Raw genomic sequence first — 26,978 nt, 5'->3', positions numbered from 1 at the left:
AGTAAAGAATCCTCTTCTATGTTGGTGGAAAAACCTTCTCTCCTCCAGACGCAAAGAATGCCCCCTTGTGCCCGTCACCTTCCTTGGTATAAACAGATCCTCAGCGAGATATTTGTATTGTCCCCTTATATACTTATACATGGTTATTACATCGCCCCTCAGTCGTCTTTTTTCTAGACTAAATAATCCTAATTTCGCTAATCTATCTGGGTATTGTAGTTCTCCCATCCCCTTTATTAATTTTGTTGCCCTCCTTTGTACTCTCTCTAGTTCCATTATATCCTTCCTGAGCATCGGTGCCCAAAACTGGACACAGTACTCCATGTGCGGTCTAACTAGGGATTTGTACAGAGGCAGTATAATGCTCTCATCATGTGTATCCAGACCTCTTTTAATGCACCCCATGATCCTGTTTGCCTTGGCAGCTGCTGCCTGGCACTGGCTGCTCCAGGTAAGTTTATCATTAACTAGGATCCCCAAGTCCTTCTCTCTGTCAGATTTACCCAGTGGTTTCCCATTCAGTGTGTAATGGTGATATTGATTTCTTCTTCCCATGTGTATAACCTTACATTTATCATTGTTAAACCTCATCTGCCACCTTTCAGCCCAAGTTTCCAACTTATCCAGATCCATCTGTAGCAGAATACTATCTTCTCTTGTATTAACTGCTTTACATAGTTTTGTATCATCTGCAAATATCGATATTTTACTGTGTAAACCTTCTACCAGATCATTAATGAATATGTTGAAGAGAACAGGTCCCAATACTGACCCCTGCGGTACCCCACTGGTCACAGCGACCCAGTTAGAGACTATACCATTTATAACCACCCTCTGCTTTCTATCACTAAGCCAGTTACTAACCCATTTACACACATTTTCCCCCAGGCCAAGCATTCTCATTTTGTGTACCAACCTCTTGTGCGGCACGGTATCAAACGCTTTGGAAAAATCGAGATATACCACGTCCAATGACTCACCGTGGTCCAGCCTATAGCTTACCTCTTCATAAAAACTGATTAGATTGGTTTGACAGGAGCGATTTCTCATAATAGTGAGGTCTGCTGATATGCTAACTATGCATTATGTTATGGAGCCAGTTTGTTGACTTAGAAGCAGGGAGGGAAACACTATGCAAATAGTTTAAATATTAAAGTAATGCTATTTGATCTATTCACTATTGTTCCACTTTTCACTGCTCTCAGTTAGCTTCCTAAGCTTGTTGTTACCTCCTTGCTGTGGGGGTTATGCAACACTGGAAGCGGCTCTAATCCCAATAAGTCAGCGGAAGGGTGAGACTCGGCAATTTTCTCCATCTTAGGTATTTGCTGGGTCTGTTCTGTTTGCTATTGTGTGTTGTGGTTCAATAAAGTATTGCCACATTGTTTTACCCTCACCCTGTGTTGTCTTAGTAGTGTTCTGCCCATTGGGAGAGAGAGCAGGTGTTCAGTGGTATGAGCCCTGGTCCATGCAGTCTTGCTAAAGACAGCGGGGCCAGCAGATGAGAGCACCCTCTGACCCCCCCTCTCCACATAACCATCCATCTGTTTAACACCTTCTGCTCTGATCTACTATCCTCCTGGTTTTCTGACCTCCCAACATCATCACAAAGCCAATTGCAGGGTCAGATAATTAATTTGTTGAAGACATCCTACAGCTGTCCACTGCTGGCATGGACTGTGATGTCGGTACCCTGTGATGTGCAGTTGATATCTCCCAAACCTGTAATGGCCTGATTAATTTTCAGGAGAGAAAGACCAGGGCATTCAGTGAAAGCTGTCAGTTATTTTTTACCATGCACCTCCGGTCGTCAGGGGAGGAGTGGGAATAACTATGGCCCTACTAAGAAGGTGTCCTCAAGACTGGGCATTTTCCTTGTCCCCAAAAGACCCAGAATGGTTCTCTGTTGATGTTTATTTTCACAGTTTAGGTCTGTTATATGACTAAGATTATGAACCTGACACGGGGGGGAGGTCGTACAGCTGAGAACTACGGTACCAAGTTTCGGCAGTGGTCCACTGAAATTCTGTGGAATGATGCAGCTTCCAGAAGCCAATTCCACAAAGGCTTTCCGAAACCTTTATGGACTCTGGTTCTTCATGATGCCCCTTGTTCTCTGGAAAAGGCCATGACCCAGGCCATACAAATAGACTGCAGAATCTGTGAGAGATGTGTTGAAGCACAGGCTATCCGTTATACTTACCTGTAGCAGGTCCATTTGCCGAAGGTGGATCCATTGGAGGTTAGAGTTGACAGTCTTCGTGTTGTGGAAAAAACATATAGACAAAATCTTACTCTGGTAAAGTACTGATAAATATGGTGTTATCCTTTGAGAACCAGATGTTATCAATATTGGCATTCATTGACTTTGGGTCTGCTGCTATCTTTATTGATTCAGGACTGGTTCTCAATTTAGGGTTAGGGACAATCAGTTTAGAAAGGCCCATTCAAATATTCTCCCTTGACAGGACACCATTAGCCCGGAATATTGTCAAGAGGGTAATGATGGATTTCACTCTCCAAGTGGGAGCACTCCACTCTGAATCCATCTCCTGTTTCGAGTTGGATAATTTACCTGCTGAATTGGTACTGAGGCTTCCATGGTTGCAGATTCACAATCCTGTTATTGATTAGTATCAGAAGGTGATTGTTAAATGGAGCCCCAACTGTTGCAAGATATACAGTTAGGTCCATATATATTTGGACAGAGACAACATTTTTCTAATTTTGGTTATAGACATTACCACAATGAATTTTAAACAAAACTATTCAGATGCAGTTGAAGTTCAGACTTTCAACTTTCATTTGAGGGTATGCACTTTAAAATTGGATGAAGGGTTTAGGAGTTTCAGCTCCTTAACATGTGCCACCCTGTTTTTAAAGGGACCAAAAGTAATTGGACAATTGACTCCAAGGCTATTTCATGGACAGGTGTGGGCAATCCCTTCATTATGTCATTCTCAATTAAGCAGATAAAAGGCCTGGAGTTGATTTGAGATGTGGTGCTTGCATTTGGAAGGTTTTGCTGTGAAGTAAACATGCAGTCAAAGGAGCTCTCCATGCAGGTGAAACAAGTCATCCTTAAGCTGCGAAAACAGAAAAAACCCATCCGAGAAATTGCTACAATATTAGGAGTGGCAAAATCTACAGTTTGGTATGTGGCACCCCTAGGGGTATTTGCCACAAAAATAGTTACTGACAGTAAGTACAAATACTAAAATAGCAAGACTGCACTACCACCTCCGGCCAGAAGGGGGAGCTCCAGAGACTCCCCTTGATCCATTCTGGTCTGAGAGAAGAAATGGCAGTTGGGCTAAGGAGCTGAAAGTGAGAGGTCATACAGTTGAATCTCTAACAGCCCTGTGACTGTTACCAGGCCTAAATCACCGGCCTGAGGAGAAGAGGGATAGAGAAAAAGGACATTGTGAGAACCGGGTAGCATTAATCACTACCCAGAACAGGCGCAAAGACGGATACCGGATCCGTGGCTGTATTCATTATATATAATACAGCAACCGGAAAAACGTGAGGTGATATCAGCTTCACTAGGGCCGGACGCAGCAACAGACACAGAGTTCAGCGGTACTCCCAGAGGGGGTAAGCCGATAAAAGGACTCGGGTTGCCCGTCGAACCAGGACCCGGAGGGGACAGATTGGGCCGGCAGCCAGTTCACATACAGCAGCAGGGCCACACAGAAATTGCGCACAATAAGAGGCGAAGACCCCGGCAGGGTCAAAGTAACTCAGAGTTCCCATACAGACTCCGGTGACAGGACTGGTTGTAAATCCTTTTATGTTAAAGTAAACTGGTTAAACGTTTCAGTGCCTCAGTCTTTCATTTGGACAATAGCCATCTATCCAGGATCGGGATCGTCACCGCTGGGAGAACCTGCTGCTGATCAAGTAAGTGCCTGTCCCCTCACGATACCCCTTACACTGTGCATTGCCTGAGGCCACAGCACCGGGTCAAGCCACCCGTGACATCCCCCTCAAGAGACAGACTCCATTGGTCCGGTGCTGGGTATCCCGGTCTCCTGGGCGTCACAATTGGCGTCACGAACAGGATCTAGCCAGCCCGTATACCGGGTATTGTGTGCCGTGATTGGAGCCCAAAACTGTGAAAACTGGGATGAAAAATCTTGAAAATTGACTTTATTAAAGAAAAATCCATTCCCCATTGAAAACTATTGAAAGTGACTTTTCCCCATTGGTTATAATGGAGTAAAGATGGCCGCCATCCCCTGAGGTAATCACTTCATAACCGTTAGGCACGAGACTGTTAATTGAGCTACGCCATCACCTGAGCCCCAGTCTAACTGAAAAACTTCAGAATCCGCCCTTACAGAGCGCGGTGGGTGGGAGCAGCAGGGGGCGTGTCATTGTGGGCGGCACCAAGCTGAGCGCTCTGACATCAGAGCAAGGGGAAAATCGATCCTGCTGCACAGCGGAACGAATCTACACTATCCCGACGGAAGCGGAGGACCGGAAGGGTCCGGATTAACTAAGGGGGCACAGTAGCACGCACGGAGACGCCGCAGCACCCGGCAACGCTAATGCAGCTGAAAGACAGAGTGTCAATAGAGAGTCCGGCAGCGCAGCGGTGCAAGGAGTGGCGCCCATCATGCCGGTGCTGATGCCATATACCCCGGGTGGTCCATGGCTTCCAATGTATGAAGGTGAGCCTAATACCCTTGACGATTTCAGAGAAAAGATGCTGGCCCATTTTGACATGTTCCCTGTGGGTGAAGTTCAGCGTGTTAGTCTCCTGATGATGCAGTTAAGTGGCCATGCTAAGCGAGAAGTCACAGCATGGGCAGCTGATCTAAAAGGCACTGTTGAACGCATATTTGCTGGATTAAAAGCTACATTTGAAACCACGGCCAGCAGCAAAGCTAAAATACGATTCTTTAATTGCAAACAAAAAGCTAATGAGGGCGTGAGAGACTTTGCCTTAAACCTGCAGGAAGCCCTTAAATCACTTACACTGGCTGAACCCATTTTTAACACCGGAGCGGATAAACTGCTAAGAGATCAATTTATTGACGGACTCTACACCCCTTCTCACCGGGGGCATGTGAGCATGCTTGTTTTTAAGAACCCTGAATTGACATTTGCCCAATTAAAGGAGAGCGCTATACGTCTCCAGCTGGCAGAGGCACCTCGGGATCAGGATCCTGCGCAACCCATGGCAGAGGCACCTCAACAACAGGGAGTGCCAGTGACATCAGCTATGTCTGGGGCCATTGCTAAGCCCCTGGGGCCCAGTACTAATGAGGCTCTTCAACAAAAGCTTGACTCTTTAGCTGATGTTGTTGCTTCAATGGCTAAAACCATGCAGGAGATGAGAGGACACAAGATGGAGTTGGCAAACTGTAGAGAGGATGTTCCATGGATGAGACCCCGGAGATACCCGACATGGAGAGGATGACCCCGCGACCGCTACCAACCGGATGGACAGCCCATTTGCCGCCGTTGCCAGCAGCCGGGCCACTTTACACGAGATTGTGATTTAAATGGGAATCCCCTGGGAATGCGGGCCGCTTCGCAGGAATGAACTTTCAAGGCCCAACACCCTGGCACGACAGGTACATCGGAGGACGACTCATTATCCCTATCGTGCTGGACGGAATTCCCCTCAACGCTTTGCTGGACACAGGTTCCCAGATTTCATCTATACCGTATATCATTTATAAGAGGTACTGGGCTGATGCAGATATTGATAAAGGGCCCTCTGATGTTGAACTAGATATATGGGCCAGTAATGGTAAGTTGGTACCGAAACTAGGATTCAGGGAGATGACCATAAAGATTGGTAAAGTAGAACTGAAGAAACAGGGTATAATTGTTGTTGATGTTGACCGGCGGAACTGTGAACCAACTGTATTGATAGGAATGAATGTGTTAGAGAACTGCTTTTCCGAAGTCATTTCTGTCTTACAGCAAATTGCTGAAACTGCCCAATCCTGCCAGCAGAGAGTTCTCCGGAGGGAAATAAAAGTATTGATGTTAAGGCAACAGGTAGAAGTTGCAGGTGGAGAAATCGGCAGTGTGAGGGTAAGTGATCCAACGTCTATTGTAATCCCACCAAAAACAGAAATGCTGGTATGGTGTAGAGCATCCATTGGTACTAAGGGACGAGATTATCAAGCCTTAATAGAACCAGTGTACACCGACAGCAGGCCCACTATACTCACAGCACGAGGGATAGTCGAGGTACACCGGGGACGAGTGCCGGTACGACTTTTGAACTGTGGAGAGGAAGAGGTCACTTTGCCAAGGTATGCTACAATGGCAAAGCTATATACTGTTGACAACAATGGCATCACAACCATTGAGCCCTTAGAACCAACCTGTCAGGTGGAAGGCAATGGCTCAGATGGAGAAATGGAGGATTGGTGCCAACAGCTACACATGGGCATAAATTCAACACCTACCCATCAAAAACAAGGGGTGTATAGGCTAGTGACGGAATATGAACAAGTCTTCAGTAAACACCCATTGGACTTCGGACGGATAGAAGGGGTAGAACACACAATCCCCACAGGTGACCATCCCCCAATAAAAGAAAGATATAGACCCATACCGCCCGCTCACTATCAATGTGCAAAAGATATGCTGAGGGAAATGAAACAGGCCGGGGTAATAAGAGACAGCTGTAGCCCCTGGGCGGCCCCTCTAGTGATTGTCAAAAAAAAGGACGGAACCATGAGAATGTGCGTAGACTACCGGAAGATTAATAACATCACCCATAAAGACGCCTACCCCTTGCCTAGGATAGAAGAGTCCTTAACTGCTTTGAAATCTGCTAATTATTTTTCCACCTTAGACTTAACAAGCGGGTATTGGCAAGTCCCTGTGGCTGAGAGAGATAAGGAAAAGACGGCATTCACCACACCAATGGGTCTATGTGAATTTAATCGCATGCCGTTCGGACTCTGCAACGCATCCGGTACCTTCCAGCGGCTGATGGAATGCTGCCTCGGACACAAGAACTTCGAGACCGTCCTCCTGTACCTAGATGATGTGATCGTCTACTCAAAGACTTACGAACAACACTTAATAGACCTGGCAGAAGTGTTCGAAGCCTTATCCAGGTATGGCATGAAAGTCAAGCCATCCAAATGTCACCTTCTCAAGCCAAAAGTACAGTACCTGGGACACATCGTGAGTTCGGAGGGAGTAGCACCAGATCCCGAGAAAATAAGCGCCATAAGGGATTGGCCAAGACCTACCAGCGCAAAAGAAGTGAGACAATTCCTGGGATTGGTGGGTTACTATCGCAGATTTATAAAAGGATTTACCAAGTTGGCAGCACCCTTGCAAGACACCTTGGTAGGGCAGACGAAGAAACCTTCAAACCGAAACCCTCCTTTTCAGTGGAACGACGAAAGGGAAGACTCCTTTGAACAACTAAAGAAGGCACTAACCGGAGAAGAGGTTCTGGCATACCCAGATTACCATAAACCTTTCATCCTCTACACCGATGCCAGTAATGTGGGACTAGGAGCGGTGCTGTCACAAAAGCAAGAAGGTCGGGAGAAAGTCATCGCCTTTGCAAGTAGAAAGCTCCGGCCTACTGAAAGAAATTCAGAAAATTACAGCTCCTTCAAATTGGAACTACTGGCAGTAGTTTGGGCTGTGACGGAGCGTTTCAAACACTATCTGGCCGCTGCAGAATTTATTGTCTATACTGACAACAATCCGTTGACCCACCTGGACACAGCCAAATTAGGTGCATTAGAACAGCGATGGATAGCCCGGTTATCTAATTACAACTTCATAATCAAGTATCGAGCAGGTCGCAAGAATGGAAATGCCGATGCCCTATCCCGGATGCCACACTTGAGAGATGTAGAAGAGGAAACGGGGGAGCTTGAAGAAATTGAACTACCAGCCTTCCATCGTCCCAAGGCAAAACATCATCATTCAAGTACCTATCAGAAACAACAAGAGGTGAATTTTAATCCGTTAGCACACCATAGATGGGCTGACACCCAAGACAGCAATCCGGCTGTAAAGTTGGTGAAGGAACTGTTGACTGAGCAAAGTGCATATCCCGATGAGGATGCCCCAGAAGAGACGCATCAACTCTGGAAAGAGAGAGGCAAAATGTTCCTGTATCAAGGGAAGCTCTGTAGAAGGTACACCAATCCGAAAACACATGAATTGGTTTGGCAGATTATTGTGCCTAAACAAGATGTGAAGATGGTCCTCGAAGCTTACCATAATGGTGCTGGTCACTTCGGTTGGAAAAAGTTAGAAGTACTTCTAAGAGAAAGATTTTATTGGGTCGGGATGAGAAAATCAATCGAACAGTGGTGCAGAAATTGTGGCCCGTGCAACCTCAGAAGAAACGATCAAAAGAACCAAAGAGCACCACTGCAGCCCATAATCACCAAACAACCACTTGAACTTGTAGCCATGGACCACGTGAAGTTGACACCAAGCCTGTCCGGCTATGTCTATGCCTTGACCATCGTGGACCATTATTCACGTTTCTTGGTAGTAGTACCCGTAAAAGATCTGACAGCAAAAACAGCAGCCAAAGCGTTCCAAACGTACTTTTGTAGACCCCATGGTACAGCCTTTGAATCAGAGATCTTCAGAGAATTCTGTAATATGTATGGTTGCAAAAAGATCCGGACGACGGCCTATCATCCACAAACAAACGGCTTATGCGAGAAGATGAACCATATTGTAATAGACCTACTAAAGACTTTACCTGAGACAGAAAGGAATCAATGGCCAGAGAAATTGCCTGACTTGGTGGATCTGTATAATCATGTCCCGGTGAGCTCCACCAACTGCACCCCAGCTTACCTTATGCGTGCAAGACCCGGCCAATTACCAATCGATCTAGAAATGGGAATTCTGAAACCAGACGCAGAAGTTCAAGACTCCAATTGGGATATCATACGGCAAAAGCAGTATCGCCAAGTGCAAGAGAGTGTGGAAAGAAGCCTTCAGCAAACTAGAGAAAGACAAGAGCGAACTTTCAACCAGAATGCTCTAGCGACCCCATTAAGACCGGGTGACCAAGTGCTCAAGAGAAATCGTCGAACCAATAAACTGGACAATCAGTGGGAAGCCGTACCCTACACAGTTTTACCAACAAGAGTGGATAATAATAAAATGTGTCTCATTAGCAAAAACGGAGGCTTAACATCTGTACTAGTGTCAAGAGACAATCTTAAATTATGCCCGGAAGCATTGAAAGAGCCAGACGTTGTCCAGCCAGAACCAGAAGTTATTCAACCCATACAGGTTCAACCAGTAAAGGAAAAAGAAGAGGAAGTGTATCACACCTGTATAGGAGACTTTCCCAAAACCCTACTAACATACCATGGTGCAGTAGTGGTTCCCATGGTGGCCTTTTACCCAACACCGAACCCAATACCAGAAGTCCCAAGACAGGAAGAGGCTGACCCCGTACTACAGGAGGTTCCAGGCCAGGAAGAACAGATTCCTGGTCAGAGTAATCCCATTCACGGTGGACTTGCCAACTCCATAGTCGTGGAATTATCTTTAGCAGAGCGGGCAGATACTACATCCGCAGTAGACAGTAGTACACCACATGGAGAGATACCGCTATTACGTAGATCACAGCGTAGAACCCAGGGTCAATTACCGGCCAGGTATGCAGATTACCAACTATAAAGCTCATAATGTGAATTGTATATATGTTATGCCGTATATAGTTAAACAGAAAATGTAGTATAGTCATTGTTATCAGTCTGCAACGTTTAAGCCCAGTGCCTACAGAGACTTGTCTGTATGAACTTATTGCATATTCTTGAACTTTTTATCAGCCCGGAGGCACTAAATCAAAGCTCCGGAAAGACTGCTTTTTGAACTTTGCTTTTTGCTCTTTTTGAACTTTCTTTAGACTTTATATTGATAACTCCGTTGGAAAAATGGAACTAAATTCCTGGACACTAAGTACAGTGCCTTTCCTAATACCTTCAAGGATAGAACTGTATTAATGGACGCTATTTGAAGTGACTTTTTACAGAACTCTATTTTTGTTTCCTTGAGTGGTTTTTGTAACTTTTCATTTTTAAGACTCTGTACATATTAATTGTTATTTCAAAATTTTATCGTCCCACAGTCCCGGAGTACTGTTCTTAACTAAGGGGGAATGTGGCACCCCTAGGGGTATTTGCCACAAAAATAGTTACTGACACTAAATACAAGTACTAAGATAGCAAAACTGCACTACCACCTCCGGCCAGAAGGGGGAGCTCCAGAGACTCCCCTTGATCCATTCTGGTCTGAGAGAAGAAATGGCAGTTGGGCCAAGGAGCTGAAAGTGAGAGGTCATACAGTTGAATCTCTAACAGCCCTGTGACTGTTACCAGGCCTAAATCACCGGCCTGAGGAGAAGAGGGATAGAGAAAAAGGACATTGTGAGAACCGGGTACCATTAATCACTACCCAGAACAGGCGCAAAGACGGATACCGGATCCGTGGCTGTATTCATTATATATAATACAGCAACCGGAAAAACGTGAGGTGATATCAGCTTCACTAGGGCCGGACGCAGCAACAGACACAGAGTTCAGCGGTACTCCCGGAGGGGGTAAGCCGATAAAAGGACTCGGGTTGCCCGTCGAACCAGGACCCGGAGGGGACAGATTCGGCCGGCAGCCAGTTCACATACAGCAGCAGGGCCACACAGAAATTGCGCACAATAAGAGGCGAAGACCCCGGCAGGGTCAAAGTAACTCAGAGTTCCCATACAGACTCCGGTGACAGGACTGGTTGTAAATCCTTTTATGTTAAAGTAAACTGGTTAAACGTTTCAGTGCCTCAGTCTTTCATTTGGACAATAGCCATCTATCCAGGATCGGGATCGTCACCGCTGGGAGAACCTGCTGCTGATCAAGTAAGTGCCTGTCCCCTCATGATACCCCTTACACTGTGCATTGCCTGAGGCCACAGCACCGGGTCAAGCCACCCGTGACATCCCCCTCAAGAGACAGACTCCATTGGTCCGGTGCTGGGTATCCCGGTCTCCTGGGCGTCACATGTACATCCTGAGAAAGAAAGAAAGCACTGGTGAACTCATCAATGTAAAAAAGACCTGGGCGCCCACGGAAGACAACAGTGGTGGATGATCGCAGAATAATCTCCATGATGAAGAGAAACCCCTTCACAACAGCCAACCAAGTGAGCAACACTCTCCAGGAGGTCGGCGTATCAATATCCAAATCTACCATAAAGAGAAGACTGCATGAAAGTAAATACAGAGGGTTCACTGCACGGGGCAAGCCACTCATAAGCATCAAGAATAAAAAGGCTAGACTGGACTTTGCTAAAAAAAACTCTAAAAAAGCCAGCACAGTTCTGGAAGAACATTCTTTGGACAGATGAAACCAAGATCAACCTCTACCAGAATGATGGAAAGAGAAAAGTATGGCAAGGCGTGGTACATCTCATGATCCAAAGCCTGCCACATCATCTGTAAAACATGGCGGAGGCGGAGGCGGTGTGATGGCTTGGGCATGCATGGCGGCCAGTGGCACTGGGTCACTAGTGTTTATTGATGTTGTGACACAGGACAGAAGCAGCCGAATGAATTCTGAGGTATTCAGAGACATACTGTGTGCTCAGATCCAGCCAAATGCAGCCAAACAGATTGGTAATCGTTTCATACTACAGATGGACAATGACCCAAAACATAAAGACAAAGCAACCCAGGAGTTTATTAAAGCACAGAAGTGGAATATTCTTGAATGGCCAAGTCAGTCACCTGATCACAACCCAATTGAGCAGCATTTCACTTTTTAAAGACTAAACTTCAGACAGAAAGGCCACAAACAAACAGCAACTGAAAACCACCACAGTGAAGGCCTGGCAGAGCATCAAAAGGAGGAAACAGCGTCTGGTGATGTCCATGAGTTCAAGACTTCAGGCAGTCATTGCCAACAAAGAGTTTTCAACCAAGTACTAAAAATGAACATTTTATTTAAAATTATTGAATCTGTCCAATTACTTTTGGTCCCTTTAAAAACAGGGTGGCACATGTTAAGGAGCTGAAACTCCTAAACCCTTCATCCAATTTTAATGTGGATAACCTCAAATGAAAGCTGAAAGTCTGAACTTCAACTGCATCTGAAATGTTTTGTTTAAAATTCATTGTGGTAATATCTATAACCAAAATTAAAAAAATGTTGTCTCTGTCCAAATATATATGGACCTAACTGTATCTAAAAACTTTACAAATATGCTCCGCTTGTCGGAAAGGTCTGTCTGGGTAAACTGAAGGTCTTCGAAGATGTGTTCTCGGAAAAAGCACATGGCTGAATAGCCTAATTAAAATCTCTAATAGCAATGGATAAAGAACCTTGAATAATAAAGTATGATGCAAACAATAGTGCCCCCAAACACAGTATAATGCACCCACAGTGAATTCCTCAACAGTATTCACTTTTGTCTGTTCCCCCACTGCTCAGGTCTCTTCATGGTGTCATCAGATCCTCTGCATATCTCGATTCAGAGGGCGCATTGTAATGACATCATCATGCCAGTTGTGCTGAGATGTCAGGCACACGAGAGAAATCATTGCTTTCAACTGAATTGGCATCTAGGATGCAGATATGGTTGAAAGTTCAATGTCGGTGGGAGACCCGCCCAGCACAGCAGGCCAAATATACTCATCTTGTGGCTTACATTTGGCCCTCGAGACAGAGTTTGAAATACGTGTGTGTCAAAAAAGTTGTGTCTCTTATATGTTTTCAACTGATGAATGGATGTAAAAACTCAATTTTGATAAAATGACTGGCGAGATTTCAGCAATAACTATTAATAATATAAAAATACCAAAATAAAAATACCAAGTAAAGAGATAAGCCAAGCAGCAGCTATGTGGTCGTTCATGTAGAAGGTCCCAGCCCCTGTTAAAACCACCCCATTTGGTATTGGTAGGTTAGTACCTGTGCAAGAAATCCATCTCTAGGGTAAATGTACGATAATGGGAGACCCAGTAGATTTCCTATGTCACCACTTATCTAATTTAATTATATGCGAAGACAGTGATATGAGTAAAATTACTGACTACAAGGCTGGCATGAGGAAGGGGATCCTGGGTAACCCCCTCTCCAAAGCTGCCTAATAGTTACGCAGGGTGAGAGGCTTTTGGACCTAAGGGCACGAATACTGATCAAAGATGCAAAATGTCAGTGAACATAACTCTGCAGACACAAATTCTGACTGGCTGAAGTCTTTACAGCGAACTGGGCCAGATGAAAAACATGGTAAAAGTGAACAAGTCCAAGAAGAGAAGACATTGGTCTTGGATTGGATTTATAAGACACACTGCAGAGAAACACTAACAATGGATCTATTGCCTCCCGATTCTGCCCTGTAGTTCATTAACAATTGTGACATTGACCACACACACACTTTTTATACTGCCAGGACAGTTTTGATTGGTAGAACATATGTTGCCTAAACCTGTGGTGCATCTTAAAATCCCAAAAATGCTGTAATTTATGTGCTTTAATGTGCTCTTCATCCTGAACAACCCTAACAGCGCCCAGAGATCGGTGCTTCTACTCTCCGCACAAGACCTTCTGTGCTGACTGAATATGATTGTGTTGTTGGTATAATAGTTCAGCATTTACCTTCTCACTTTTACTTTTGGCCACAGGGTCACACGTCGCCTAAAACCAACTGCATAGATAGTAAAATCCTCAGATGTTCCCAGAATAATTGATATCACAATATTTTGATCTCATAAGTGAAAATTAAGGTAACATATGCACCATTAACGCACCTGTTCCTGCTTCAGAAGAAATGCATCAATATATCCTGTGACGTCATTCGCATCTAAATCCAATCGTCGATTCATCGAACATTGTGAAATAAAACTCCTCAGATCTTCATTGTTCTGCATTAGTTTCTTATGTAGGCCAAGGAGTGATCCGAGGACGGGATAATAATTATACAGCTGTGGAAATCAACAATTCCTATTTAGATTTTCTTGAAGCAAAAGGTACAGACCAGTTCAACAACGGTGTATAACGGGAGAAGCTCGGCCAGTCAGTGGCGCTCCACCCTACATCACTAGGAGCCTAGGTTAGAATCCGGCCAAGTGTAACCTCTGAATTGGGCCCTGTTCATATTTTTTCTACATCACTTTTATCAGTATAGTGGATCCAACTGTATACATTTTTGGTCCTTGTGGATGGATTTCTTTTTACCATTCATGCGTGTCATCCATTTTTCTGATATGAGAAAAATAACACACGTTTCCAAAGCTTCTGCTAGTATTTCTCAGTGAAATACGGACACTGCACAAATTTACTGAAATCAATAAGTTTTATCCACAAAATGGATCAAAATCGGACATGACTTTGGGCGTGTGAAAAGGCCATAGACTGTAATAGTAGCAAATAAGAAAACATAAAACATATATGCAAAACTTGTGTAAATGGGACCTAAGTTAATATGTTCTCCTTGTAGGCTTGCATGGGTTTCCTCGAGGTTCTCCACTGTTTTCCCATATTCTAAAAAGCATACGGGTAGGCTCATTGGTCCTAGTATGTATGTGAGTGAGAGACAGATTTAGCTTGTGACCCTCATTGGGGACAAGAACTGATGAGAGTAATGGCGATCTCTAAGGAGCGTTGTACAATATTATAGTCCAAACCTATTTATCAAAGAGAGCACACGTCACATCAATCAATTAATTATAGGCATTAACTAGGGTTAGAAAAAGGGTCTCCCTTTTATGAAAGAATGCTTCAACTGTGTCTAGTTTTTCACCTAAAAATAATTCACTGATAGGGAATCTATCATCAGAAAATGACCAAAATGGCCTACTGATTGGGTTACATGTATATTTTTTTTTCTTTTTACTATTAAGATCTTTATTTAAAAAAAAAAAGTAATCTTGCAATTTTCACACTGGCCACTGGGGCATTTTTAGCCTCATACTTCCTGTGCTATCAGGAAGCGTTTGCAGCAGACTCCATATCATCAGAGGCAGGAATACAATGACAGATAGCACCTCTATACACAGCTGATAACACAAGATCCAGCAATCATAATAGGAAATGTCACAGCTCTCCCTGCTGTCCCTCCTTTCACAATGACCTGTGCACATGCTCACAAAAACCTGATGTATACATGTATACAATAGGCAATATTATTCCCTTTAATTAATTAAAGGCTATACTGTACTTTGATTAAAATTATTTTGTGCATTAAGAAGTACATAGGTTCTTTAGGTGAATTTCTTCTTATTACCTGTGCAGAAAATATTTTGGTATAAGCTGTGAACAACTATACTTTCTTACCTAGCAGCTTATCTGTGTTCTATAAGGAACTCAGTACCATTTATCAGTGTGAATACTAAAAAGCTCCTTATTCACTTACACGAAATATAAAAACAGCTATAAGATCTACTAACTGCTAATCCTAATGATCCCTGCTGATTCCTGGATCTCTCTTCAGCATCTGACACTGTGGATCTCCAGCTCCTCCTCACTACGCTCCGCTCTATCGGCCTCTAGGCCACTCAGCATTCTCTCCTGGTTCTCCTCCTCCCTCTCTGACCGCTCCCTCACTGTATCTTTTGCTGGCTCCTCTTCCTCTCCTCTTCCCTTGCTGTCAGTGTTCCTCAAGGATCAGTCCTAGGCCCCCTTCTCTTCTCCTTATGCAATGCCCCTATTGGACAAACAATCAGAAGATTTGGTTTTCAGTACCTTGTCTATGCTGATGACACCCAATTATCCACATTGTTTCCACATCACTTGCTCATTACTACAAAACGCCAGTGATTGCCTCCCCATCTAAAACTGAATCTGTCGAAAACTGAACCCATTGTGCTTCCTTCCTTCACTAATATGCCTATTCTCCATACTGCAATTTCTGTGTATGGTTCTACCATTAGTCTCCAGCAGCACGTTCACTGTCTTGGGTTCATATCTGTCTCACATCTTTCCTTCATTCCCCACATTCGATCATTTGCTTGATCATATCATCTACAGTTGAAACCAGAAGTTTACGTACACTATATAAAAAGATACACATGCATGTTTTTCTCAATATCTAACATGAAATCAGAATAAACCTTTCCCGTTTTAGGTCAGTTAGGATTACCATAGTTATTAATATTTGCCAAATACCAGAATAATGAGAGAGCATGTTTTAAGCCATTTTTATTACTTACACTATGATTACTATGCCTTAAAATAATTCTGGACTGTCGATATGATGATGTCATGTATTTTGGCAACATCTAAGTTAATTTGAGATACACCTGTGGATGTATTTTAATGTACACCTGAAACACGCTGCTTCTTTCTATAGCATCATGGGAAAGTCTCAAGAAATTAGCCGAGATATCAGGAAGAGAACTGTAGACTTGCACAAGTCTGGCTCTAACTTGGGTACAAATTCAAGATACCTTAAGGTGCCTCATTCATCTGTACAAACAAGTAAAAACAAGATGAGAATGTCCAGCTATCATATCACTCAGGAAGGAGATGGGTTCTGTGTCCCAGAGATGAACGTGCTTTGGTCCGACATGTGCATATCAACCCAAGGACAAAAGCAAAAGATCTTGTGAAGATGATGGTGGAAGCTGGTGAGATTGTGTCAATATCCACAGTGAAACGAATATTGTATCAACATGGGCAGAATGGCCAATCTGCCAGGAAGAAGTCATTGCTCCAAAAGAAACATTAAAAAAAGAGCCAGATTAATGTTTGCAAATGCACACAGGAACAAGGACCTTAATTTTTGGAGACATGTCTTGTGGTCTGATAAAACTAAAATTGAACTTTCTGGGCATAATAACCATCATCAGGGTCAGACTGGGGTGTCTGGGGCCCACCAGGGGAATGGACTCTAGGGGCCCACTCTACAGCTATATGCAAATATCTGTCATTATAGTGGAGCATCGGCTGTAAAACATCGGCAGCTGCTGCACATCTACAGTGTGCCCCAATAACTATGATGTATAATTACGGTAGTTTACATTAATGGGGTTCTTGGTTAAAACAAGTTATCATCGATCCATGGGCTCCACAGGATAGGTGATCGCTAAGGCTGGGTTCACACTGCGTCTGTGGCGTCCATTAGACGGACTACGTTACACCGCGGCATAACACGGGGTAACGTAGCCCGTTAACGCTGCCATTAAGTTCTATGTCGGACGCATCGCTAGCGCATGCCCACAATGGGCGTACGCTAGCCATGTGCCGTCATTAAGTGACGGACCCTAGGACGCGGGCTGCAGTGTTTCCGGGTCCGTCAATGCTAGCGCAGATAGAGCTAGCAGATGCTCTATCTGTGCTAGTGATGTGACAAGTCGGCACTTGCGTTAACAGCAGCCCGTTAATGTATGTGTTGAACGGGCTACTGTTAACGCAGTGTGAACCTAGCCTTAGCTCCGACCATTAGAAACTGCACCGATTGGAAGAATGGGGAAGTTTTATCCCTGACAGGACACTTTTATCACTATTTTAAAATGCAGCAGCAGGTGGAATGTCTGACCGTAGCTCGATTCATTCTCTTTGGGGCTTCCAGAAAAAAATAAGTGCAGCCACTGAGGGAATGAATGGATCAGTGATCTAGTCGGACATGCCACTCCAGTCTAATGGGGATAAAAAGTTCCACATTTTGCTGAATGGGTCCAAGCAGTCAGACCCCCACCAATCAATACGTTATCACTAATCCTGTGGAGAGGTGATTACTTTTTTCCACAGGAAACCTCTTGTAAGTGCATCTCCGCCGCTTTGTACAAATCATTAAAACTCTAATGGAAATAAAGAATCTTCTCCTAATTAATATCAGAGAGAACAAATGACCGCCATACACAACACAATCCACTATACCAAGACCAATATTACCACATACAGGAAGAAATACTACCACACCATGACCAGACCACATAGTGACCGAATAATACTACATACAAGGGACAAATACCAGCACACCATGAACAGATCACATATTACCACCACATAGTGACCGAATAATATGACATATTAGGGCAGCACGGTTCAGAGGTTAGCACTGCAGTCTTGCAGCGCTGGAGTCCTGGGTTCAAATCCCACCAAGGACAACATCTGCAATGAGTTTGTGAGTTTGTATGTTCTCCCTGTGTTTGCGTGAGTTTCCTCTGGGTACTCTGGTTTCCTCCCCCATTTACAAAGACATACTGCTAGGGAATCTAGATTGTGAGCCCCATTGGGGACAGTGGCAATAATGTCTGTAAAGCGCTGTGAAATTAATAGCGCTATATAAATGACTAAAAATAAATAAAAAAAATATTACCAGCATATAGGGACCACATGATACCACATACAAGGAGAAATACTGCCACGCTGTGACCAGACCACAAATTACCAACACATAGTGCCCGAATACCACAATATTGATTATGAATACAAACCACAATACAACACTGTTATTACCACCAGTGACAATGTACACAGTACCTCTGTATATAGTGTCAGTGTACAGGTAATACAGTGATCACCAGTGACATTAGACACAGGAGCTCTGTATATATTGTATAGTGTACGGGTAATACAGTGATCACCAGTGACATTATACACAGGAGCTCTGTATATAATGTCAGTGTACAGGTAATACGAAGATCACCAGTGACATTACACACAGGAGCTCTGTATATAGTGTCAGTGTACACATAATACAGTGATCACCAGTGACATTATACAAAGGAGCTCTGTACTCAGTATATAGTGTAAATGTACAAGCAACACACTGACTCACCGGTGACATCTGTAGTTGAGGTCTTTTTTCTTCATCCAGTGCAGACCGCCATTACTTCTTCCAGCAAAGACTCGTCTCTGCAGAAAATAACACAGTTAGCTATAGCTGATCGTTTCCAGAGCACATTCCCCACTATTTTCCTCGACTTCTATACAATGTCAGATGAAGAAAAATAAAATATAGTGCCACCCTGCTCAGTAGCAGGACCCTTTTGTTCTCCCCATGGAAGACAGTAAGATCAAAAGTAAATTACAGCAGTAATAATGTCCCCTAATTGGCCCCTACAGCAATTATGTCCCCATTTGCCACCATAAACCAATAATGTATGTTCCTCATCCTGACCTCAATACAGTAATTATGTCACCCCTTTATTTAATAAGGTGCCAGATCCTTGATCCCTTTATTTTATGTCTCCATCTTGGACCCCAATGTCCACCTTAATGAGGTCCCTATCCTGGGCCCCTTCCAGTAATAATGTCCTCATCCTGGGCCCCTTTATTTAATGTACCCTCCCTGGGCCCCTATGTCCGTCCCTATGGCCATTACCCTGCCCAACTACAGAGGGGGGATTCTTCTCACCTTCTTGCGCTCCCCAGCATCTTCTTTTGGCTTCATATTTGGCGTGGTCGTTACAATGGCTGCCGACTGCAGCTGTAACTTCTGTGTAAGGCCACGCGCTGATGTCACATAGCAGTAACATTGAAAGGCCGCCAGCCTATCAAAGGCTGCAGGAGTCATTTAACAAAACTGCTATGTGACTTCAACACATGGCCTGTCACAGAGCAGAGCGCCCTGTCACAGTAGCAGCTGTTATTCATCTTGATGTGCGTTGTCGCCAGGATCGGCTCCAGGTTTTCATGGGCCCCTTTAACACATGCCACGATTCCTGATGCACAGATAAAAAAACAGATATAGTACAAAATATAGGCACCACACAGTGCGCCATACAGTATTACGGGCACCTCATAGTCCTCCATACAGTATTATGGTCAACCACATAGTCCTCCATACAGTATTATGGTTAACCACATAGTCCTCCATACAGTATTATGGGCACCTCATAGTCCTCCATACAGTATTATGGGCAACCACATAGTCCTCCATACAGTATTATTGGCCCCATATAATGCTCCTCCATACAGCACATCATGGGCCCCCTGCTCCTACATACAGTATTGTGGGCCCCGTGCTTCTCCACACAATATTATGCCCCCAGCTCCTCCACACAGTATTATGGGACCCCAGCTCCTCCACACAGTATTATGCCCCCCAGCTCCTCCACACAGTATTATGCCCCAGCTCCTCCACACAGTATTATGGGCTCCTTGCTCCTCCACACAGTATTACGCCCCCCCAGCTCCTCCACACAGTGTTATGCCCCAGCTCCTCCATACAGTATTATGGGCTCCCCGCTCCTCCACACAGTATTATGCCCCCCGCACAGTACTATGCCCCGCACAGTATTTCACCCCCAGCTCCTCCACACAGTATTATGCCCCCCACACAGTATTATGCCCACCCCCTGCACAGTATTATGCCCCCCGCACAGTATTATTGCCCCTGCACAGTATTATTGCCCCCCTGCACAGTATTATGCCCCGCACAGTATCTCCCCCCAGCTCCTCCACACAGTATTATACCCCCGCACAGTATTATGCCCCGCACAGTATTCCCCCCCCAGCTCCTCCACACAGTATTATGCCCCCGCACAGTATTTTCCCTCCGGCTCCTCCACACAGTATTATGCCCCGGGCCCCACACAGTATTCTCCCCCCCCATCTCCTCCACACAGTATTATGCCCCCGCACAGTATTTTCCCCCTAGCTCCTACACACAGTATTATGCCCCCACACAGTATTTCTCCCAGCTCCTCCACACAGTATTATGCCTCCCACACAGTATTATGCCCACCCCTGCACAGTATTATGCCCCCCGCACAGTATTATTGCCCCCTGCACAGTATTATGTCCCCACAGTATTTTCCCCCCAGCTCCTCCACACAGTATTTCCCCCCCAGCTCCTCCACACAGTATTATGCCCCCGTACAGTATTTCCCCCCCAGCTCCTCCAAACAGTATTATGCCCCGGGCCCCGCACAGTATCTCCCTCCCCCAGCTCCTCCACACAGTATTATGCCCTGGGCCCCGCACAGTATTTCCCCCCCCCAGCTCCTCCACACAGTATTATGCTCCCGCACAGTATTTCCACCCCCAGCTCCTCCACACAGAATTATGCCCCCGCACAGTATTTCCCCCCGAGCTCCTCCACACAGTATTATGCCCCCGCACAGTATTATGCCCCCTGCACAGTATTATTGCCCCCCTGCACAGTATTATGCCCCCGCACAGTATTTCCCCCCCCCCCCCAGCTCCTCTACACGGTATTTTCCCAAGCTTCTCCACACAGTATTATGCCCCCGCACAGTATTTCCCCCCAGCTCCTCCACACAGTATTATGCCCACCCCCTGCACAGTATTATGCCCCCCATATAGTATTATTGCCCCCTGCACAGTATTATGCCCCCCGCACAGTATTTCCCCCCCCAGCTCCTCCACACAGTATTTCCCCCCAAGCTCCTCCACACAGTATTATGCCCCCGCACAGTATTTCCCCCCAGCTCCTCCACACAGTATTATGCCCCCGCACAGTATTTCCCCCCAGCTCCTCCACACAGTATTACGCCCCCGCACAGTATTTCCCCCCATCTCCTCCACACAGTATTATGCCCCCACACAGTATTATGCTACCCTCCCCCTGCACAGTATTATGCCCACCCCGCACAGTATTATTGCCCCCCCCCCCCCCCCCGCACAGTATTATTCCCCCTCTGCTCCTCCATAAATTATTATGGGCCCCAGTCAGACATAAAGAAAAAAAAATCCTCACCTCTCCCGTTCCCAGTGCAGGTCCGCTGCACTCAGCGTCTCTCCAGCTCTGCAACGCTCAGGACAGAGAGGCTGAGCGCGCAGTGATAGCGTCATCGCACCCTCTGCCCTGAGACGTCGCAGAGTCAGAGGGCGCTGAAGACACTGCAGCTGCCGCAGGAACCGGGAGAGGTGAGTATTAAGAAGGGGGGCATGATGCCAGCGCTGGCACCGGGGGGGCCCTGGTCTTGGCGGCGGTCAGCGCCGCCCGAAGATTTAAAGGGCCCGCATCTCTGTTTTTTTTCTTCCTCCTCCTCCTTCTCCTCCTTCTCCTCTTCACTGGGTCAGGGCTCACCGGGCATTTCACCGGTATCCTGGTGGGCCAGTCCGACCCTGACCATCGTTATGTTTGGAGAGAAAAGGGAGAAGCTCGGAAGCCTAAAAACACCATCCCAACTGTGAAACAGTTGGGTGGCAGCATCATGTTGTGAGGTTGTTTTGCTGCAGGAGAACTGGTGCTCTTCACAAAATAGATGGCATCATGAGAAAAGAAGATTATGTGTCAATACTGAAGCAACATCTCAAGACATCAGCCAGGAAGTTAAAGCTTGGGCAGAAATGAGACTTCGAAATGGACAATGACCCGCAGCATACTGCCAAAATGGTAGCAAAGTGGCTTAAGAATAACAAAGTTGATGTTTTGGAGTGGCCATCGTAAAGCCCTGATCTCAATCCTATTGAAAATTTATGGGCAAAGCTGAAAAGGCCGGTGCGAGCAAGGCGACATACAAACCTGGATCAGTTACACCAGTTTTAAAAGGAGGAATGGACCCAAATTCCCACCAACTATTGTGAGAACCTTGTGGAAGGATATCCCAAATGTTTGACCCAAGTTTTTCAGTTTAAGGGCAATGGTACCAAATATTAACCCCTTTACCCCCAAGAGTGGTTTGCACGTTAATGACCGGGCCAATTTTTTCACTTCTGACCACTGTCCTTTTATGAGGTTATAACTCTGGAACACTTCAACGGATCCCAGTGATTCTGACAATGTTTTCTCGGGTCATATTGTACTTCATGATAGTGGTAAAATTTCTTTGATATTATTTGTGTTTATTTGTGAAAAAAGCGGAAATTTGGCAAAAATTTTGAAAATTTTGCATGATATCTTTTCCCTGAGGAAGCCGCTACTCAGGCGGTGATACGCGTGGGAGCCTATCCCACATTCTGCTTCCCCACGTCACAAGATTTTTCTCTATGGCTTTGGACTGTGGGTATGACAAGTTTTTTTTTTCCCATGGGATTGAGGTTTTGGGCTCTTGCATTGTCTAGTTCCCCCTCTCCCTCCCCCTCCCGCAGGTCCTATGCGTACTATTACTGAGACACTTCATATATTAACATCTCTTATGCTTTTCTATTTTTTCTACTGTCTCATTCATCACCATTTTTTTGTACGCCTTCTTTCATCAGTTACATTTTTTCTTTTTGCCATATGACTAAAGTTTCTTTATTATTGAAGTATCCTGCACGCATATTATGTGCCTTATTATAGGGATGTATGGTATTGCAATATTAACATCTTTACACCCATTTCATGGAGTGGTCATTTATCCTTGCATTATCTTCGCTTGTGCAGTCAGATTCTTGTGATAACATTATTGTGGGAAGCACATGTCTTGTGGGCTGTCATTTTCCTCATTCTAGGATATGACATTATATATATATATAGGCATGTTTTCTTGCATGTTTGCATTTTTTAAGTGTTTTTAATGGTTTTTGTGTTGTTGTTTTGTGTGTACTTATGTGCAGTCTTGAGTTTTTTGCCAATTTAATAATAAAAACTATTTTTGATACTGGATTATATATGGAGGTGTTCCTGTCTATGTGGGCATGATCTTTTTCTTGCCCTTTCTTCATGTTTAATCACAAGCCCACAGTGAACCTTCCAATCTTTGTTGTATTTTTGCAGTGCCCTCCATTTATATATTTAAATCTTTTCAACTTTGAATTTTCACGCCCTTAAATCACAGAGGTATGTTACACAAAATACTTAATAAGTAACATATACCTCATGTCTACTTTACATCAGCACAATTTTGTAACCAAAATTTTTTTTGGTTAGGAAGTTATAAGGGTAAAAGTTGACCAGTGATTTCTCATTTTTACAACACCATTTTTTTAGGGGCCACATAACATTTGAAGTCACTTTGAGCGGTCTATATGAAAGAAAACACCCAAATGTGACACCATTCTAGAAACTGCACCTTTCAAGGTGCTCACAACCACATTTAAGAAGTTTATTAACCCTTCAGGTGCATCACAGGAATTTTTGGAAGTTTTAAAAAAATGAACATTTAACTTTTTTCACAAAAAAAAATTTTCAGATCCAATGAGTTTTATTTTACCAAGAGTAACAGGAGAAATTGGACCCCAAAAGATGTTGTCTACTTTGTCCTGTGTACACTGATACCCCATATGTGGGGGTAAACCACTGTTTGGGCGCATGGCAGACCTCGGAAGGGAAGGAGCGCCATTCGACTTTTCAATGCAAAATAGGCTGGAATTGAGATCGGACGCCATGTCGCATTTGGAAAGCCCCTGATGTGCCTAAACAGTGGAAACCCCCCACAAGTAACAGCATTTTAGAGACAATACCACTTAAGGAACTTATCTAATGTGTGGTGTGCTCTTTGAACCCCCAATTATTTCACTAAGGTTTATAATGTAGGGCCGTGAAAATTAAAAAAATCATTTTTTTTCCACAAAACTGATCTTTTAGCCCACAATTTTTAGTTTTCCCATGGGTATCCGGAGAAATTGGATCCCAAAAGTTGTGCAATTTGTTCAAAGTACACTGATACCCCATATGTGGTGGGGAACCACCGTTTGGGCGCATGGGAGAGCCTGGAAGGGAAGGAGCGCTGTTTTGGAATGCAGACTTTGATGGAATGGTTTGCGGGTGTCATGTTGCATTTGCAGAGCTCCTGATGTACCTAAACAGTAGAAATCCCCACAAGTGACCCCATATGGGAAAACTAGACCCCTGAAGTAACTTATCTAGATGTGTTGTAAGAACTTTGAAAACCCAAGTGTTTCACTAAAGTTTATAATGCAGAGCCAAGAAAATAAAAAATCTTTTTTTTCCCACAAAAATTATTTTTTTAGCCCACAATTTTGTATTTTCTCAAGGGTACGAAGAGAAATTGGACCCCAAAAGTTGTTGTGCAATTTGTCCTGAGTACGCTGGAACCCCATATGTAGGGTTAAACTACTGTTTGGACGCACAGCAAAGCTCGGAAGGGACCGTTTGACTTTTTCAATGCAGAATTGGCTTTGAAATTCATTTTTTATTTATTATTTTTTCGTAACTAAGATGGTGATAAATGGAGGGTTGATTTACCATTTATATTGGGTTTTTATGTTTGGCAGCTATCACACACTAAAAGATGCTTTTTATTGCAAGAAATAGTTTTTGCATCAATTCACCACAGTTTGAGAGCTATAATTTTTTCAATATTTTGGTCCACAGAGTCATGTGAGGTCTTGTTTTTTGTGGGACGAGTTGAACTTTTTATTGGTACCATTTTCGGGCACATAACATTTTTTGATCGCTTTTTATTCCAATTTTTGTGAGGCAGAATGAACAAAAAACCAGCAATTCAAGAATTTCTTTTGGGGGACATTTATACCGTTCCACGTTTGGTAAAATTGATAACACAGTTTTATTCTTCGGGTCAGTACGATTACAGCGATACCTCATTTATATCTTTTTTTAATGTTTTGGCGCTTTTATACAATAAAAACTATTTTATATAAAAAAATAATTATTTTTGCATCGCTTTTTTCTGAGGGCTATAACTTTTTTATTTTTTCACTTATGATGCTGTATTTTGGCTCGTTTTTTGTGGGACAAGATGAAGTTTTCAGCAGGACTATGCTTATTTATATAAGTCTTTTTGATCTCGTATTATTCCATTTTTTGTTCGAGGGTATGATGATAAAGCATTGTTTTTTGCCTCGTTTTTTTTTTACGGTGTTCACTGAAGGGGTTATCTATTGGAAAAGATTGATAGGTCAGGTCATTACGGATACTAAATATGTGTACTTTTATTGCTTTTTTATTTACATAAAGAAATGTATTTATTGGAACAATATTTTTTTTCTTTATTTTAGGAATTTTTTTTACAATATTTTTACACATGTTAATAATTTTTTTAAACTTTTTTACACTGCCCCAGGGTGGGACATCACTGTAAAAAGTCAGATCGCTGATCTGAGACTTTGCAGAGCTCTGCGTCAGATCAATGATCTGACAGGCAGTGCTGGAGGCTTGCCGGCGCCTGCTCTGAGCAGGCACTGACAAACCACCTCCCTGCAGGACCCAGAAGGACCCCACGGCCATCTTGGATCCGGGGTCCTGCAGGGAGGAGAACGGAGGAGACCCTGAGAACAACGTGATCATCGCATTGTTCTGAGGGTCTTAGGGAAGCACGCAAGGAGCCCCCTCCCTGCGTGATGTTTCCCTATGCCACCGGAGCGCTGCAATCTTGTTTGATCGCAGTATTCCGGGGGTTAAAGTGCTGGGAGCGGTCAGTGACCACTCCTGGCACATAGTGCCGGATGTCAGCTGTGATAATCAGCTGACACCTGGTCACAATCGGCCGCGCTCACCACGTGAGCGTGGCTGATTGCGTTGGACGTACTATTCCCTGCATGGGAATTAGGGCCCAGGTCACATAGATGGAATAGAAGGTCCAATGGTAGAAAGGGGTTAATGAAATGTATGTAAACTTTTGACTTTGCAGTAAGTAATAAAAATGCCTTAAAACATTCTCTCTCATTATTCTGGCATTTGGCAAATATTAATAATTATGGTAATCCTAATTGACCTAAAACGGGAAAGGTTTATTCTGATTTCATGTCAGATACTGAGAAAAACATGGATATGTGTCTTTTTATATAGTTTATGTAAACTTCTGGTTTCAACCATACATCTCAAAAACATCTCTAGAATTTGACCTTTCCTTACCCATTGACTCAGCAAAACTTTTATTGTTGTTCATATTCATTCTCGTCAGGACTATTGCAACTCTCTACTAATCTGTCTCCCTCTTACTAAACGCTGCCCTATACAATCTATCCTCAATGCAGCAGCCAGGATCATATTCCTTTCCAACCACTACACCGATGCCTCTACCCTGTACCAGCCATTGCACTGTTTGTCGATCTGCTACAGAGTCCACTATAAACTTATCACTCTCACCCACAAACTGCTCTAACCCTAACCCTAACCCCTCCCTCAACTCATTCTACCACCCTATCCATGCCCTTTATTCTGCTAATAACCTAAAACTACCATCCTCA

General features: G+C 44.1%; 1 pseudogene; it reads right to left on the bottom strand.

The window, feature by feature from the left end:
* Positions 1-26,978, bottom strand: part of LOC138645180 (cytochrome P450 2K6-like) — a 52,027-nt pseudogene that overhangs the window by 6,141 nt on the left and 18,908 nt on the right.

This window comes from Ranitomeya imitator, chromosome 7, assembly GCF_032444005.1.
Source record: "Ranitomeya imitator isolate aRanImi1 chromosome 7, aRanImi1.pri, whole genome shotgun sequence".
In the NCBI taxonomy this organism is placed as follows: domain Eukaryota; kingdom Metazoa; phylum Chordata; class Amphibia; order Anura; family Dendrobatidae; genus Ranitomeya; species Ranitomeya imitator.
Note: the sequence above shows the minus strand (reverse complement) of the source record. Positions and strands in the feature narration are given on the sequence as shown.